The 17559-nt window shown below is 48.2% G+C and overlaps 1 pseudogene; it reads right to left on the bottom strand.

Moving 5' to 3' along the window:
• Positions 1-354: 354 nt before the first annotated feature.
• LOC136489283 (uncharacterized) lies at positions 355-3117 on the bottom strand (annotated as a pseudogene).
• Positions 3118-17559: the final 14442 nt, after the last annotated feature.

Below are 17559 nucleotides of genomic sequence, written 5' to 3' on the forward strand. Positions count from 1 at the left end.
TTACCAGATTACAATACCAGGTTCACACCAACAATATCCAGGCTCAAAAGCACACAGATTACAATAGCAAGTTCATAGAACCACACAAAAGCACACCAAAAGCACAGGTGGCTCAAAAAGGTTGCTTCTGTCTTGATGTACCCAGTGCAGGCATCAGGCCCCTCCCCTCTTGCTCCTAGTGCAGGCGCTTGAGCTCTGACTCCTAGTCTGTGCCCCTAGGCTACCTCCAGCTTGCTGTTTGGCCTGCCTCCTAGTGACTGGGGATCTTGGAACCCTGTAAGATGGCAGATGTGACCATGTTATCAACTACACTTGGCTTTAGATTAAGAATAGTGTTGGCAAGAAATGGATCACTTACTGCACTGATTGCTCAGGAGGTGTAGGCTCAGTTGGAGTTGTCTTGTTCTTCTTGCTGGTTTGTTTCCCCTTGGTGGAGGCCTTTCTCTTCTTCTTGGCTAGCTCTTCTGTTGTTTCTATGATCTCAACAACCTTTGGCTTATAAGTCCTTCTCTTCTTCTTTGGAGGTGCAAGTGGTGGTGCATCAGGGTCTGCAACAGTTTCATTGTAGGTTTTCTGCAGGTGTCCAAATCCACCACACCTTTTACACCTTCTCCTGCCCTTGCTGCTGGACCCACCTTCTTCAACTCCAACTATCCTTCTCTTCCTTGGCCTTCCTGCTGCTCTGTTGCATTTAGGAGGAAGGAGGTTGAAGCCAAGGTTCAGCTTTTCCCATTCATCCTTGCTTGGCATTGGAGGCACTGGAGTTGCATAGGCTGCTTTGAACATGTCTATAGAATAGTAGTGGTCAACATAGTCCTCTAAGTCTACCCTTCTGGTGCCAATGAAAGCTAGGGCATGAACACATGGCAGACCAGTTAACTGCCAACCTCTACAGGTGCACTCTCTCTTGTCTAGATCAACAATGAACCTCCAAGGGACTAGGTCCTTGTTGACTCCTCCAACTTCACCAACCATTGGGCCACTCTTGTGAATGTTGTACTTCAGATTTCTACTTTTGTTGTTTAGCTCCTTCATGATAGCTGGCAGAATCTTGAAGGCAGAAAACTTGGACAGCAGTTGCATCCTGGTGCAAAATCTCTCCATTATCAACTGCCTTATCTTGTCCATTAGCTCTACAACAGGTAATGACTTCTCTTCCCTGATCCAACTGTTGAAAGTCTCTGCTATGTTGTTTGTGACATAGTCACATTTGCTTGCTGTGCTAAACTTACACCTTGCCCATAGCTGCTTGTGATTGTCCTGCAGCCACCAAGTTGCCTTGGGGCATGCCTTGTGCATCTCATTCCAGTGCCTATCATGGGTTGTCTATCTATAGCACCTTGATGCAGGCCATAAGTTCCTCTCAAACACTTCTCCCCTAATCCTCTTCTGGAAATTCTTACCTAAACGCCTCATGCATTCTCTGTGCTCCACCCCATTACTGAAAACTTTGGTAACAGCCTTGTCTATTCCTTTGCCTACAGTTAGTAAGCATGGAAACAAGTCAGGTGGGGAACATACAACACTCAATTGAAAAACAAGAGCACAATGAATGCAACATACCTGCATCAGTTGAAATAACAAGACCATTTGGGGAACCAATAGCCTTGTGCAGCATCTTCATGAACCATTCCCAATTCTCCTTGGTCTCACTGCCAAATACTCCATAGGCCACTAGGAACATCCAGTTGTGGCCATCTATCCCTACAGCTGATGCTAACTGTCCCTTCCACTTTGCTATCAAAATTGTGGAATCAATTCCTAAATAAGGTCTGCAACCTTGCAGGAAGCCATCTATGCATGGCTTCAGTGCTACAAACATCCTACTGGATCTTCTCTTCTCATCTACAATCTCCCACTCAATCTCTACAACACTGCCAGGAGTCCTCTTCTCAATCTCCCTTTTCCAAGAAAACACATGTACAAAGCTATCTTCCCAGCCACCCATGATCTCATCTAAGGCCATTTGCTTGCCGTCCCAAACCACGTAGTAGCTCAGCTGTACACAAAAATTCTCCTCCAACTTCTGCTTCAAATCTTTAGCTCCAATAGTTGGATCTTCCCTTAGCCAGTTTATAACTCTGTCCTTCACCCAGTGATTGTTAGCCATACAGTTGTTCTGGAATTTGCTTGTGCTGGCACAATTATGCTTGTGTGGTAGCTTCTTAATCTACAGCCATCAACCAATTGTTAGCACACAACAATTGATAACTAAATTAAACTAAATGAAGCATTACAAAGCTCACATACCTGCCATGTCTTGCCATCAGGTAACTGAGATGCATGAATCCTCCACCGACATCTCTTGGCCTTACAATATGCTTAGTACCGCCGTGACACACTATATGGAACTACAAGTTCAACTTCATTAAGCACAGCATATTGTCTAATACATCTCTTAAAGCAGAAACCATCTTCAAAAGTAACACCAAGACCTATCTTAGGGTTATCTATGTCAGCGACATGAACAACACCGTCACAGTCCCTCCCATCGTCCACAACTAATGGGTCATCATCTTCTGGGTCACTGTCAGGATAGTAAGCAGGGTTAGCATCACCATCATCATTGACCCCATCCTTGTACTTCTCATTCTCATCATCTACTCCTACATACTCCACTTCATCAGCCTCTCCCTAGTCATCTTCAGCAATATCTTCTTCTTCTTCTTCAGCAATAGCATCATCATCTTCACCATCATTATCAAGATTAAGACCCTCATCACCATTAGCATTAGCCTCACAATTACCATCATCATTAAGATCAACAGCTTCACCATTGTCATCAGCTACTAGATTAGACAGTACAAGTTCATCACAGAAGATCATAGCTATTGGCTGACAATTAACCTAATTCTCCTGAGTGATAATAACAGACTGAGAAGACTGAGAGGCATTGGCATTACAACACTTAGACTTTAGCAAACGAGGACCAGTGTCAACAACATGTACAGTCAGTGGCACCTTCCTACTGTCCCAATACACATCAAATGCATGTAACAGAGCAGAATCAGAATCTATGCGCACTGTCTCATCCTTGGTTTTGTCAAAGAAGGTGACCTGCAGTTCTTGGTCGACCCCATGGACTATCTCCTCACCAAGGCACCTAAGAAACCCCATCCAAGAGAATTTATCCTTGTCTACCACACGCATGTAATTAGCAGTTACATGATAATCATCGAGCCCATCTGGTCTTTGCTCTACATATGCAGGTACGCTAATCGCCAGTCTACACGCGGAAGTCGGATCCATCCTAAATCAACACAAAGGATAACAACCAAACTAAACGATTTCAAAACCGCAAGCATTCTACCACATCTGTAGGCATTCATCTGCAAATAGTAGGGATTCAAAAGACTCACCCTTTCACTAGCCATTTGAATTGCGGAACCCTAGGCAGAGACCTAGGGCACTACCCGTTCTTCGAGCTGGGGGACTTCATCTTCGGGGCGCGGGGGAACTCTAGATCCTCAACCCCCCATGGCAGATGACGGCTGAGGCTCGATCTGTCAGCGGCGGCGGGCTCTGGGTGGACGGCGGCGCGACGAGCAGTGGAGACGAGTGGGTGGCGGCGCGATTGGGAGTGAGCGGCGGCAGCGGGATTGGGGAAATGGCGAGCCTGGAACCCTAACGACGGAGTCGGGTGCGGGCCGGTCGTTACAACTGGGTCGAACCAGACCAGGTTGGGACGGCGCCAAGTCTGGTTCAGGGGCACCCGATGTCCAAAACGAAGTTTTCTCTCTCCAAAACCGGGTGCAACTGGGTTGCGGTGCCCACTGGCAGTATTTCGAAAAACCAGAGTGTCTCACGGCAAAAGATGGAAAATGCAGTGTCCGCCAGCAAAGATGCGTCATTTGGCATGTCCAATAGCAAAATTTGCCATAAGGTTTAGGCGGCCACGTGCAAAAAGGTATCACTGATGTTCCCTAGGAGCATGAACTGCATGAAGAGGTTTATTGCAAACAAGTTCATCTGCTAAGACAATTCCATATTTGAATGTATATCTTAGCAATTTAATCTGAAATCTGACCTATATTAAAGAAACTTTTTTTTGCTTGGGTCTTCACCCACTCCAGGTCCAGCACCTATGTGTCGTCTTCCTCGGTCCCATACCATTCTCTCCCTCCTGGACAGGATGCTGCCGGTCAAGGCCAAGGATGCCAAAAAAATCAGTCTATGATGTTGATGGATCAGACCCTGCATAGCATGAGCACACAATCCAGTACATACACAACCTGTCAACATCGCACCCGAAAAAAAAACTCATGTTCCATACATGTTGCCACAACAAATCGAATCTCCTAAGAACAAGCCCAACATGCGCCGGGTCCCAACAAATTCACATATAGGACAAGCATGTCTCAGTGGCATACATCCATTAAAGTACACATGTCTAATTATTATTAGCTTCTCTAGGATGCTATAGAAAAACATAATTATCTGATGGTTCTGGTTATTATCTCACACGAGGTAATATATAAAATGAGCATTTATGTATTTCTATTTAATAAACTAGGGTAAACAAGGTGCCAGCTTTAACATCGGAAGTGTAACAAACCTTAGTAAATAAGCATCAAGATATTTGCAAGAAAGTGCTCTGTCTTGTAATACAAGATATTCCAAAAAAATCTAAGTTAACTGAAGGGAATATCAAATGACCCATGTAGCCATCGAATAAACTCAATTAAAGAGTTTCTCCACATAATATGGTTGACTTTTTAACAAACCTTGAGCACATGCACCTTATATAGAATGTGTCCAGTACAATTTTTGAATGCATAATAATAACTTGTATTGATAATTTCAGGAACAGGTGATTATAAGGTTGACATATAGCATCGGCTTGTCGGTGGCATACACCAAATTATTACGCACCTAATTAACGTATACTATATGTTTATTGGATCAATATTTGGTACATCATGTGAATCAGTTGACCCAGGAAATCAATTTTCAGCGAACTGCCAAATTCTTTTTTTGCAATTTTCTTAAAAATATTTTAGGGGCGATTGACATAGTAGCAATTTGTTAAGTCAACAGCTCCTAAAAATTGATCTCCACTAGCCGTTTTGATGTCAAGCTCCCATGAAAATCAATTCAAGGACCTTAGAAAAATCCGTCAATGAAAACGCATGATCTTTACAATCGTATACATAGTGGCGTTTTTTCTGAATGGCTCTAAAACCATTTTTAATCCCTAGAAATCCACTGTACCACAGCCAACATGTAGCATCAGACAACGGTCGCCAAAACATAGTATTAACGACCAACAATCGGTCGCTATAAATTTCTAACGGATCATCGGTCGCTATTTTTACTTATACCAACTCAACATCGTTTGCTATATATATTGAGCTATTTTCTCGAACAATCGGTCGATAAAAATGACCAATAGAGTCAAACGATTGGTCGCTATAGCCTGTTTCATTTTGCCACGCTTGGCCCAGCCAACTCACGTGCAATTTTGTGGCCCACCTGCTCCAAAACCCTATCCTTGAGTGCACCCATGCAGCAGCAGCCGCCTAGCCCAATCCCAATCCCAATCCCACGCCCCCGGCGCCGCACTTCCTCGCGGGCGCTCCTCCAGCTTCACGCCGCGCTTGTCGGGGCGCTCCCTCCAGCGCCGCCGCCGTGCCCCCCCTGTGCCGATACCGTCCTCACTGCCGATGCGGTCCAGGCCGCCACAAAGGGCAACTCGAGTGGTCTCGGATGGGTGGGGCCACACGAGTTCCGGCAGGAGCCCTCGCCGGTGGCATCCGACTACACGACGATTGGGCCACGCGAACGCTTGCCATCGGCATCCCTAAGGTAGTCATCCAAACTCTCACTGTGCAGCTCCCCTCCCCTCTCTCTTCTCCTGGCCTCCCCTCTCCTCGGTAGCTGGATGGCGCCGGCCTGAGCTCCACGAGTGCTCGGATCTTATGACGATGACGACGCGAATGCGAAAGCTGGGTGGGCATCACCCTGTTCATGCTTTAGGACGACGGTGTCAAACCCACACCTAGGTGTCCTGCTACTACTTGATTATAAGTTGATTTTTTTGTTACATATAATGCCACTGTTCTTGTGAAGATTCTGCAATCACTCTGTACCTCCATGTTGGTTTTCTTCAGTGACATGGAAAGCTTAATGCAGTGTCTAACCCTATGGCATCATAAATTAGTTAGTGCCTTGGTTTGCTTCCTCGTTCCAAATGTCCTCACCTATATGAAAACTGAACCACAATCTATTCTCAACTGTATGCCCAAAAAGCTTAAGCATTGATCTAGTGTAGAAAAAAACTGTAAATTGATACTTGTCAGTGTCAGGTGAAGCTGTGCTGTTATTGCTATAGATTTGAAATTAGTCTGTTAATGCTAACATTTGAAAAGTCTGAGTTGGTACTCTATATCTTCACATGTGAGAAGTTCTATGTCTGAAATTCTCTACATTATCCAACATTGGTACATGCCTGATGCCTTAAAATATATGTATGACATGTTGAAGCAAATATCTGACCTAATAAATTTAATTTAATTTCAGTGCAGTCCCTAGTGACGGATTTAACACTAAAAAATGGCCCCATGAAATTGTTTAAAGAGGAGCAGGATCCAGCTTTGAGGTCAGTTCTTATGATGATTCTATCTCCTAGTCAATTCATTTTCTCTGAGGCAAGTTCTAAATTTCTGGAAGCTGTTCTAGCATTATGCAATGAATAAATGAACATGTGCTATGAACCCGGGTCCTGATGGAGAGGGATCGCAGGTTGTACAAGTGGGAGATCGGAGCGCGAGGTCGCAGTGCACGAGGAAGACGGCGCGGCGGCGTCGTGGCTGCAGCGAGGAGGCGAGGGCTAGGGCAGAACTCCCGGCTCCCAAGGGAAGCCGGAAACAATTAGGTATGTTTCTGCTTAATCCAATCTCCAAGTCTTTACAGGTATTTATAGTTCTTTCTAATAATAATATCTCTAATAATAATATGACTAAATAAAATAACTATGGACTTTTATGCCCCCCTCTGGCCGGCAGCCCTAGCCCTTGATGGGCCTACGCCTATAATGGGTGCCGGTCATAACATCTCTCCCCGCCTGCAAAAACAGCTCGTCCTCGAGCTGAAAGTCGGGATAGGCAGCCTTGAAGTCGTCGACGCGTTCCCATGTAGCATCGTCCTCAGCCAACCCAAGCCATTTAATCAATACACTCCAGACACCCCGGCGTTGCTGCGCCCTCAATGCCCGATCTGGGGCTGACAGAATGCGGCCGTCCTGCGTTGGGGGCAGCACACCGGACGCCGCCGGAGGATCGCCGCAATGCTACTTCAGCAGGCTAACGTGAAAGACATCATGGGGGCGCACGCCGTCAGGCAGCTGTAGGCGATAAGCCATGCGGCCAATGCGCTCCAGCACGCGGAAGGGCCCAGCCCAGCGAGGCCCCAGCTTGTGCTTGGCACGAGGGTCCAGCGACTACGCCGTATGGTGGAGGAGGCGCAGCCAGACCCACGCCCCAACATCGAACTCCACCTCCCTGTGGTTGGCGTCGTAGTACTTCTTCGCAAGTTGCTGAGCTTGAATAAGGCGTTGACGGACCTCAGCGAGCATGTCATCACGGCTGTGAAGAAGAGCATCCGCGGCCTCAGTACGTGCTGTCCCCGGTTGATATGGCAGGATGGCGGGCGGGGGACGGCCGTACACCACCTCGAAGGGTGTCGCGCGGAGGGCGGTGTGGAAAGACGTGTTATAGCAATATTCCGCCCACAAAAGCCAATCCACCCAGGCGCAAGGCCGGTCACCTGTAACACAGCGCAAATACATTGTGATTACCTTGTTGACCACCTCCGACTGCCCGTCCGTCTGAGGGTGAAACGCCGTGCTCATGCGCAGATTCACGACGGCCATCTTGAAGAGGTCGCGCCACACGTGGCTGGTGAACACGGGGTCCCGGTCGCTGACGATGGACGTCGGAAACCCGTGAAGGCGGACGATGCCGTCGAAGAAGGCGCGGGCGACAGACGTGGCAGTGTAGGGATGACCGAGCGCAATGAAATGCGCATACTTGGAGAAGCGGTCGATGACGGTGAGAATGACCTACTTGCCGCCTACCTTGGGCAGCCCTTCGATGAAGTCCATGGAGATGTCCGCCCACACCTAGGACGGCACCTCTAGCGGCTGCAGGATCCCCGACAGCCGAAAAGCATCAGTCTTGTTGCGTTGACAAATAGCACAGGAGCGCACCCAATCCTGCACGGACGTGCGATTGCCGGGAAATAGAAATCCGAACAAAGACGATGTAGTGTCTTCTGAATGCCTTCATGGCCAGCCCCATGAGCGAGCTGTATAGCCTGATGGCGTAGGTCGCCAACGTCGGGAACGAAGATGCGATGACCGTGCAGCAGTAGTCCGGCGTCCTCGCGCTAGGGAGCGACCAGCTCACCCGCGCGCAGGCGTTCCTACAGGAGCGCGGTGTTCGGCGCTGTCGCCATGGCGCGGCGCACGTTGTCAATGTAAGAGAAAGACGGTCCAGAGATGCTCGCGGCGGCTGCTGTAGCGCCAAAGTCGGGAGCAGTGTCGACGTCGCGGCGGGAGAGGGTGTCTGCCACCGTGATGAGGCGGCCCGGACGGTACTCGATGGCGAAGTCGAAACCGAACAGCTTGCTGACCTACTAATGCTGAGGCACCATTGACAAGCGTTGATCCAAAAGGTACTTGAGGCTATAGTGGTCTGTCCGGATGAGGAAGTGGTGCCCCCACAAGTATGGCCGCCAGTGTCGTACCGCCTGCACCAATCCTATGAGCTCCTGCTCGTAAGCGGCGAGCTTAAGGTGGCGTGCGGCGAACGATCTGCTGAAGAAGGCGAGAGGGCCCGCGCCCTGGTGAAGGACGGCACCGAACCCTACACCCGAGGCGTCGCTGTCCACCGTAAAGATGTTATCGAAGTCAGGCATTTGAAGGACCAGCCCCGTGGTGAGGGCGCCCTTGAGCGCCAGGAAGGCCGCGTCGGCCTCGGTGTCCTAGGCGAACGCGTCTCGCCGCAAGAGATGTGTCAGTGGCGCTGCGATGACGCCGAAGTCTCGGATGAACTTCCGGTTGTAGCCGGCGAGGCCTAAGAAGCCGCGCAAGGCCTGGGCAGACCGCGGAATGGCCCACGAGGTGACCGCCACGATCTTGTCTGCATCCATGGTGACACCCTCGGCGGATATGACATGGCCAAGGTAGGCCACCGAGGAGGCCCCAAACGAGCATTTGGAATGCTTGAGGTGGAGACGGTGGCCGCTGAGAGCGTTGAGGACGACGCCGATGTGCTGCAAGTGCTCCACCCACGAGGAGCTATAGATCAGTATATCATCAAAAAACACCAGGACGAACGTGCGGAGATAGGGGCGGAGGATGTCGTTCATCAATGCCTAGAACGTGGCCAGAGCGTTGGAGAGGCCAAAAGGCATCACCAAGAACTCGTAGTGGCCCTGGTGTGTCCGGAATGCTGTCTTGCTGATGTCGGCCGGGTGCATCTGCACCTGGTGATAGCCGGAACGAAGGTCCAGCTTTGTGAAGAAGCGGGCGCCGTGGAGCTCATCGAGGAGCTCGTCCACCACCGGAATGGGAAACCTGTCCTTGGAGGTTTGCACGTTGAGGGCGCGGTAGTCGATGCAGAACCTCCAGGAGTTGTCCACCTTGTGAACCAGGAGAACCAATGCAGAGAACGGGGATGTGCTGGGACGTCTGATCCCCTGCTCCAGCATGGTGGCACATTGCCGCTCCAACTCGTCCTTCTGGAGCTACAGGTAGCAGTAGGGGCGGACGGCGACTGGAGCGGTGCCCGGTAGGAGGTGAATCCAGTGGTCATAGGGACGTGCATGGCTCGTCAAAGACCGAGCCGAACTGAAGGAGTAGCTGGTCCAAGAGGTTTTGCCCCGAGTCATCACTGACCGCCCGAACCGCTGTTTGCCTGGTGGTGTCTTCGGCGGAGGAGCCCAGCCCCGTCCAGAAGACATGGCGACCAGCGCGCGTGAAGGCCATGGAGAGGCTCTCGCAGTCCCACAGTACGGGACTGAGGACTCACAGGAAGTTGAAACCGAGGATGAGGTCGAACTCGCCGAGACTGATGCCGAAACAGTTGATGGAGAACTCCTCGGCGCCGATGGTCACGGCGAAGTTGCGGGCGAGTCCATGGCACTGCACGTGGTCGCTGCTGGCCATGAGCACCCATAGCGTGGGATGCGGAACGGAGGGAAGCTTTAGACGACTGAAGAGATCGGCGTTGATGAAATTGGACGTCGAGCCGGAGTCAAGGAGAGCCACCAGATGGTGGCCCCGTACTGTCACGGGCAGAAGCATGGCATTCTTTGGGCGCACCCTAGCGAGCGCATAGAGGGAAACTGTGGGTGGCACCCCAGCTGTGGCCGACGCCTCCCCCGTGGCCTCTAGGACTGGAGGGGTGACCGTGGTCGGCTCCTGGAACGCTTCTGAGGCTGCAACCTCGGCAGTGATCTCGGCGTCGACGTAGTCGTTGTTCACCAAGTAGAAGAGGCATTGACAGACATGCCCGCGGACGTAGGGTTCGTCACAGTTGAAGCAGAGGCCTTGGCGACGTCGTTCAAGTTGCTCCGTTGGTGACAATCGGCGGAATCGCGGCTGTCCGGGGTTTGTCGTCGGGAGCTGCTGTGATACAGTCCCCGAGGATGGAGCTATAGGTGGCCAGGGAGCTAGCGGAAGGCCAGGGCACGCCGGTGGACGAACGCTGCGCTGCTGCTGTGGCTGTTGTGCAGGTAGGAAGGCTGTCGCGCGACGTTCGTAAGACCGCGCGTAGTACATGGCGGATTGCAAGTCCTGCGGATGTTGCATCTCGACGCACCTTGATATGTTCAGGGAGACCGCCGACGTAGAGCTGCGCCTTTTGATGAGTGTTGAGGTCGCGCTCATGGTAGAGGACGGCGTTGTAGCGCTTCGAGTAGTCCTGGACCGTGGAGGTGAAGGGCATTCGAGCAAGCTCCGCCAAACGTGTGCCCTGCGTCGGTGGTCCAAAGCGAAGCTGGCATAGCTCGCAGAAACGCTCCCAGGCTGGCATGCCTTCATCTTATTCAAGTGCGTAGTACCATGTCTGTGCAGCGCCGCGAAGATGGTACGACGCCAACCATGTGCGATCCGAGGCGAGAGTGCGCTGGCCGTGGAAGAATTGCTCGCACTGGTTGAGCCAATTCAGTGGATCCACTCCGCCATTGTAGGTGGCGAACTCGAGCTTGTAGAAGCGCGGTGTCGCTGGGGCACCCCTGTGCGCTCCGTGGTCAGTCCCAAGGGCCGCCGGTGCGGCCGACCTGGTAGCGCCGCCGTAGCAGAGCGACCCGTCCATGCCGCCGTAGAACATGCCGGATGTTGGGGCTGGAGGGGCGACGGAGGTGGTCACCGCGGATGGCGTAGGAGAGGTAGCCATCGTATACACCGACGGCGCAGTCGACCCCAACATCGCCCACGATGGTATGGGGGACGGGGAGGGCGGCCACTGAAACAGATGGATAGGCACCCCCGGCCCGCTATGGGGCATGCCGTAGGAGAAGCGCGTCTGGTGCGACACCTAAGGCGCGCCTGGCAGCGGCAGGGTAGGAGGCGGCGGCTGTGATGGTGTAGGTGGCGGCAGGAGGCTGGCCAAGGACGCCTGCATGGCGACCATGTTGCGGCCAAGCTGGTCCATGTTGCGGCCGATCTGATCGACCACGCCGGCCATAGTGTCTAGGGTGATCGAGCCGCCCGGCGAGTTGGATGCGGACGCGGTTGAAAGCTCGGAGGACGCCGTGGGCAATGGCATGGATGACAGCGGCGGTGGAGCGGCGTGGCTGAGCGGAGCGGAGGTCATCATGCCTGGAATCTCTGATACCAAGCTGCTATGAACCCGGGTCCTGATGGAGAGGGATCGCAGGTTGTACGAGTGGGAGATCGGAGCGCGAGGTCGCAGTGCACGAGGAAGACGGCGTGGCAGCGCCGTGGCTGCATCGAGGAGGCGAGGGCTAGGGCAGAACTCCCGGCTCCCAAGGGAAGCCGGAAACAATTAGGTATGTTTCTGCTTAATCCAATCTCCAAGTCTTTACAGGTATTTATACTTCTTTCTAATAATAATATCTCTAATAATAATATGACTAAATAAAATAACTATGGACTTTTATGCCCCCCTCTGGCCGGCAGCCCTAGCCCTTGATGGGCCTACGCCTATAATGGGTGCCGGTCATAACAACATGCTCATGTAATGTTCACAGAAATCTTACCACATCTTTTGACTGTGTCAAAATCATGACCAAGCTCATGATGCCATTGTTAAACCAGTAAAAACACTTACAAAGTATTGCACTGTAGATGATGCCATTGTTAAGCCAGTAAAAACATTTACAAAGTATTGCACTGTAGATGATGCCATTGTTAAGCCAGTAAAAACACTTGAAATGTATTGCCACTTGAGATCACTGCACTTGATGCTTCAGAAAGAGTAACCTAGATTGCCACTTGAGATCACTGCACTTGATTCTAAATTTCTGATGCAACTTTGAAGGGTTGTAGTTCCACTTATCAGCACTACATGTTATTTTTTCTAATTGAATCAAGCCTGCAAATCATGTTGTCTGCATATATAGACTTTATTTGTCAAGTAACTGGACATCTTGTCATGTCTGTAGAAAACATACATGTCTTAAACAAATTGTGGCTTTTTGTTTAGGTTTGGTCTTTGAGCAGAAGCAATCTACGCTAGCCATCGTTAAGGACCGCTGCTATAAAATTATTGGACCCTAAAACAATCTATGCTATAATCTGTACTCTAATTTCTTAATATTTCTTATGTTATTCAGTTTGGCTGAACTAAGCATCTGTAGCCTATATCTACTATTTTCCATACATGATACTTTTGCTACTAGCTTATTTTAAGTTTCACTTCTTTTAATCTTGTAACACCCCAAAAAATTGCCTCTTTTGAAAATAGGATTAAAATGATTTAATTCTGTATTTTTGTGCTCATGAAATATAGGAAAATAAAAATTTTCATTAATTTAAAATTTATCATAAGGTAGCAACATGTTTGTGCATACATGCCGGGGCATTTGATCTATTTGGTTGAGTGGTTTTGAATCAAGATTCAAAATGGTTTAAATTGCTTTTGGAAATAAATTAAAAATGACTTTGAAGAAAAAGAAAAGAAAGAGAAAGGGAATTGGAAAATAATAGAATTTAAAAAGGTTGTAAAATTTACTTTTGAGAATTTACCAAAATTTCTTATTTTTAATTAAGTTGAAAAGTGTATTTGAAATTCTATTCAAATTTGGTTTGGCTCATATTTGAAATAGGTTTTGAAATAATAGAAAAGGGATTCTTCTCCTTCCCTCTCCTCTGGCCCACTGCTCCTCCCCATTTTTTTTCTCTCCCGCGCGAGCCCAGCTTGGCCTTTCCTCTCGCGATGCTGGCCCAGCCGATGAACCAGCCCAAGCCACGCTGGTACTCCTTCCACAGCAGCCCACCTCGCCCTCGGCCGCAGCCCGCTCCCGCCTCCAGCTCCCTTTGGCCCGTTCCAACCGGCCCAGTAAAGCCTCACCGGTCGAACCACTACTGCAGCCCAACTCAGCAGCAGCTCGCGCCGCGCCCTCTCTCCCTCACTGATAGCCCGACCCACGCCCTGTGTCGCTGACGTTGCGGCCCCACCAGTCAGCTCCATCTCCCACCTCCACCCGTGAGCTACCCGGACTCCTCCGCCGCTGCGCCGAGTGTCCATGGCCTTGCCGAGTCCGCCGTTGCCTTGCGCTGCAAGTCCCTTCGTCCCATAAATAGCGAGCCCCGCACCATGCCGCCTATCCCGCGCCCTATCTCGCACCGCTTCGCCTCGAGCTAGCCTAGCGCCGCCGCCCGGATCCCGCTGCGTGGAGCTTGATGCCGCCGAGTCGCCTCCGCAACTTCACCTCCGACCTAAGCCTCTACCGAGCTACGTGTAGAGGTAATAAACCTTTTGAACTCGTCTTCCCCTCGCTCTCCCGCTCTCAGTACCTTGCGCGACTTCGCCGTCGAAGACGAGCCGCCGAATCGCGTGTGCTGTAACCTATACCTCCATAGAGTTAGCTGTAACCTTATCTACCTCCCCATGCTGTTCGTTGAAGAAATCAAGCCTGGAATCGCCACATGGGAGTACTCTGGCGAGGTGCTCTGTTTCCGGCCATGGCCGCTCGCCGCTTGGTCCTATTCCGGCCGACGGAATAAGCCCCGCCCTTCCTTAGCCGTTCATCGCGTGATCTGCGGTCCAGATCAGGCCATACCCTTTCAACAGTCGTTTTGCTTAAGAGCCCCTCAATTTCTTCGAAATAGAACCCGCGGTCCATTGCGTGTTTTCTGATTTCATTTTCTTCTTTTGAAAGCGTACTTTGCTTCGGTTAGATTGAAAATACGTTTTCAGGTATTCATAGATTTGTCACCAGATTTGTTTAGGCCATAACTTTTCCATTTTAACTCCGATTTGACCCGTTCAACTTGCATTAGGTTCGTAATTCCATAATATACATGTTCATACTACTATTAAATATGTTTTCAACTTTTAAAATTCGAGGTTAGATTTAATCTATTATTTTAATAAAGGAAATCTTGTTTAAATCATACCTTCTGCATTTTAGATCCGTTTTAGTCCATTCAAGTTTTGTTAGATTCAAAGCGACGCTATGCGTTAGTAACAGTAGTTACCATGCCACTATTTCTGGAATTTCATGGTTTAAACTCTAATTTGAATAATAATTATGCAATTGGGTTTATAAATAAAATATGATTTGTTTTACTTTAGTATTATAATTCTAACCTAAGTTTGACTTAATTTATATTATCTATAAAATATATTATATATGTTTTTATATATAATAAAAATACATGAAGCTAATAGTTTTATGAGTAGATCCCTCGGTAGTTGCATCTTTTCAACCATAGCTCCGATTAGTGTGCTTTTCACGTCTGTGTGTTCGTAGCAATACGTAGAATCGTGTTTCAAACTCTTTTACTTATTTTTCTATGATTGGTGTACTGTTCTGATTTAGTTCTATTGTTTGCTTCATGTGTGATTGTATGGATGCTTGTGTGGTGCTTTATGATTTCGTCCAATCGGTGAGATATACGTGGTGACCAAGAAGAAGAAGAAGAACGTTGAGGATTAAAGCTTACCGAAGGATCGGTGTTTAAGGCAAGTATAATATGAGGCTCCTTGATACTTATTTACTTTAATGCAATCTCAATTCATATGCATATGAACTTCTTGGAGTCTACCTACCTTGATATTTATTATCCTATCCTTGATATACCTATGGGTTTTGCACGTGGGTAGTATGCTCAGTTTGCTCCAACTAATATTGATTAAAGAATACACTTAAAGATATATTCAACATGGTATTAAAAGATGTTTCTTTAGCAACATGGAACCAAGGGGGCTAGAGCATTGGGCCTTTTCTTAGGGTGCTCTAGTTTCTCTCCATAAGGACTTATCTTTAAGTGACAACCCAGGACTTATAGTACAACCATGAGGACTATATGGCTCTGGTCTTAGTCTAGTACCTTGCTCTTTCTAGTTTGTAGCAGTTTACCGAAAAGGAAAGAGGGGCATACCGGGCTGGGTATGGGCCTCATCCCTATGGTGTGTACTATGTTCCGTGTATCAGTGCCACTTTTGGAGATGACTCCATAACACTTGGGAGATGCAATCCTTAGCGACTGCTCCTTATTAGAATGACTGGCGAAAAGCTTCGTAGTGTACCCTGCCTACTCACCTTGGAAGTGTTTTGGGAGTAATTAACCTGGGCATATGGGCTACACAACTCATGGTGAAAGTGTACAACCTCTGCGGAGTGTAAAATTGATATATCAGCCGTGCTCACGGTCACGAGTGGCCAGGACCCTTAATGAATAGTTGGTTACTCGGATGGTTTGGGTTATAATTAAAGTTGCTGATATCTCTAGTTATTCATAGTTGGGAGCCTAAGCATAACTTAGCAACTTATGATTAGTAATAAAATATGACCAACTAAAAGTGCTTACCGTAGTTCAGCCATGTCAAGCCTTTTGAACCTGCATCCCCTCATGTTATGCTTGCTAAGCGGTAGTAGCTTATGCTTGTTTTATTTCAATACTTTGGCAAAATCTCGGATGGGTACTAGATGGAGGTTCTTCAGTGGAGTTTTTCAAGAGGAATTAGGCTTGTGATCAACTAGTCAGTTGTCCCTGTGGAATTGGAGTCTTCACCCCAAAGATCGGAGAAGTCTTTCCGCTGTTTGCTATCTAAGGTCATATTCTTTATACTAAGTATGTTATATATTGAGCATTGCCTATTGATATTACCCTTATTTGTAGCTGTATGTGAGATTTGACTTCCTGGGCTCATGTGTGGTGTATATCTGGTTTTGTTCTTAAAACTGGGTGTTACAAATCTGTGTAAGAAAAGACAATAGCCATAAGAAACCCATGTGAATCTATGGTTCTTTCTCCCATGTGGCTTTAAAAAATGTTTTGTCGAAACCCATCAGTTCCAACAGTATATAGGTGCAGCAGGTGGCATTGCCACAAGAAATAGGTTCGATTGAAAAAACATGTGTGGTAGGTAGAGGAGTGATCTATTCTTACTGCACCTACCTACTTATTTGACCCTAGCTGAAAACTAGAATACTTATATGTGATTGCATGTGGATTTCAGGCATGTAGTTCTAGGAGGTGCTAGTAAGCAGCATGCTTGATGGTGTCAACAAGCGATTCAGAGTTCTCATGGAAGATGGACTAAAAGGTGTGGAGCCCTAAGATGTGTTCCTGGTGTGTAGTTTTTGGATTGCTTTGGGTTGCTATGGTATATAGGCTTGGCCTTCTGTATAGTGAACTCTTCAAAAGTTCATGGGTTGTGTGCCTATGTGGCAGGTGACTTGTAGATAACTCTTAGTAGTTCATGGGTTGTATGCCTATGTGGTAGATGATTTGTAAAATTTATTTAAAGTACAATTGTACAAATGTTGATTTTAGTGAAATATATGACATGTGTTTATACAATTGTGTGGTTGATGTGTACTGTGAACTTGTATGGATGTTAAACAAGCCTAAAATTATATGGTTTAATGTGAAATTAATTATATGATCATATCAATTTATAGCGACAGATTATTGGTTGCTAAAAACTTTGATATCCTCACACCATTGATCGCTAAAACATGTAACTGATTATCGGTCGCTATAAATATTAGTGTCCAACTATCGGTCGCTATAAACCCTGTCGGTCGCTATAGACTTATAGCGACGCCACTTACTTCGACTTTTACATCGGTCGCTATAACGTATAACAACTTATAGCGACTGATTTGGAGTCGCTACAGATTGGCTGTGGTGTAGTGATCAGTTTTGTAGTAGCACATGTTAATTTATTAATTCCAATATTTAAGTATTAGGGATACAGATCACACTACTAGAGAACAGACTTTAGAACGATGTCCCAATTTGGCATTAGCCTCGGCATTTTTTGCCCCCGGGACTAGAGGTTCCTTTAGTCCCGGTTGGTAATACCAACCGGGACTAAAGGTTCCTGCCCAACGGTCGCCCGCGGGGCAGGGATCTTT

This window comes from Miscanthus floridulus, chromosome 10, assembly GCF_019320115.1.
Source record: "Miscanthus floridulus cultivar M001 chromosome 10, ASM1932011v1, whole genome shotgun sequence".
In the NCBI taxonomy this organism is placed as follows: Eukaryota; Viridiplantae; Streptophyta; class Magnoliopsida; order Poales; family Poaceae; genus Miscanthus; species Miscanthus floridulus.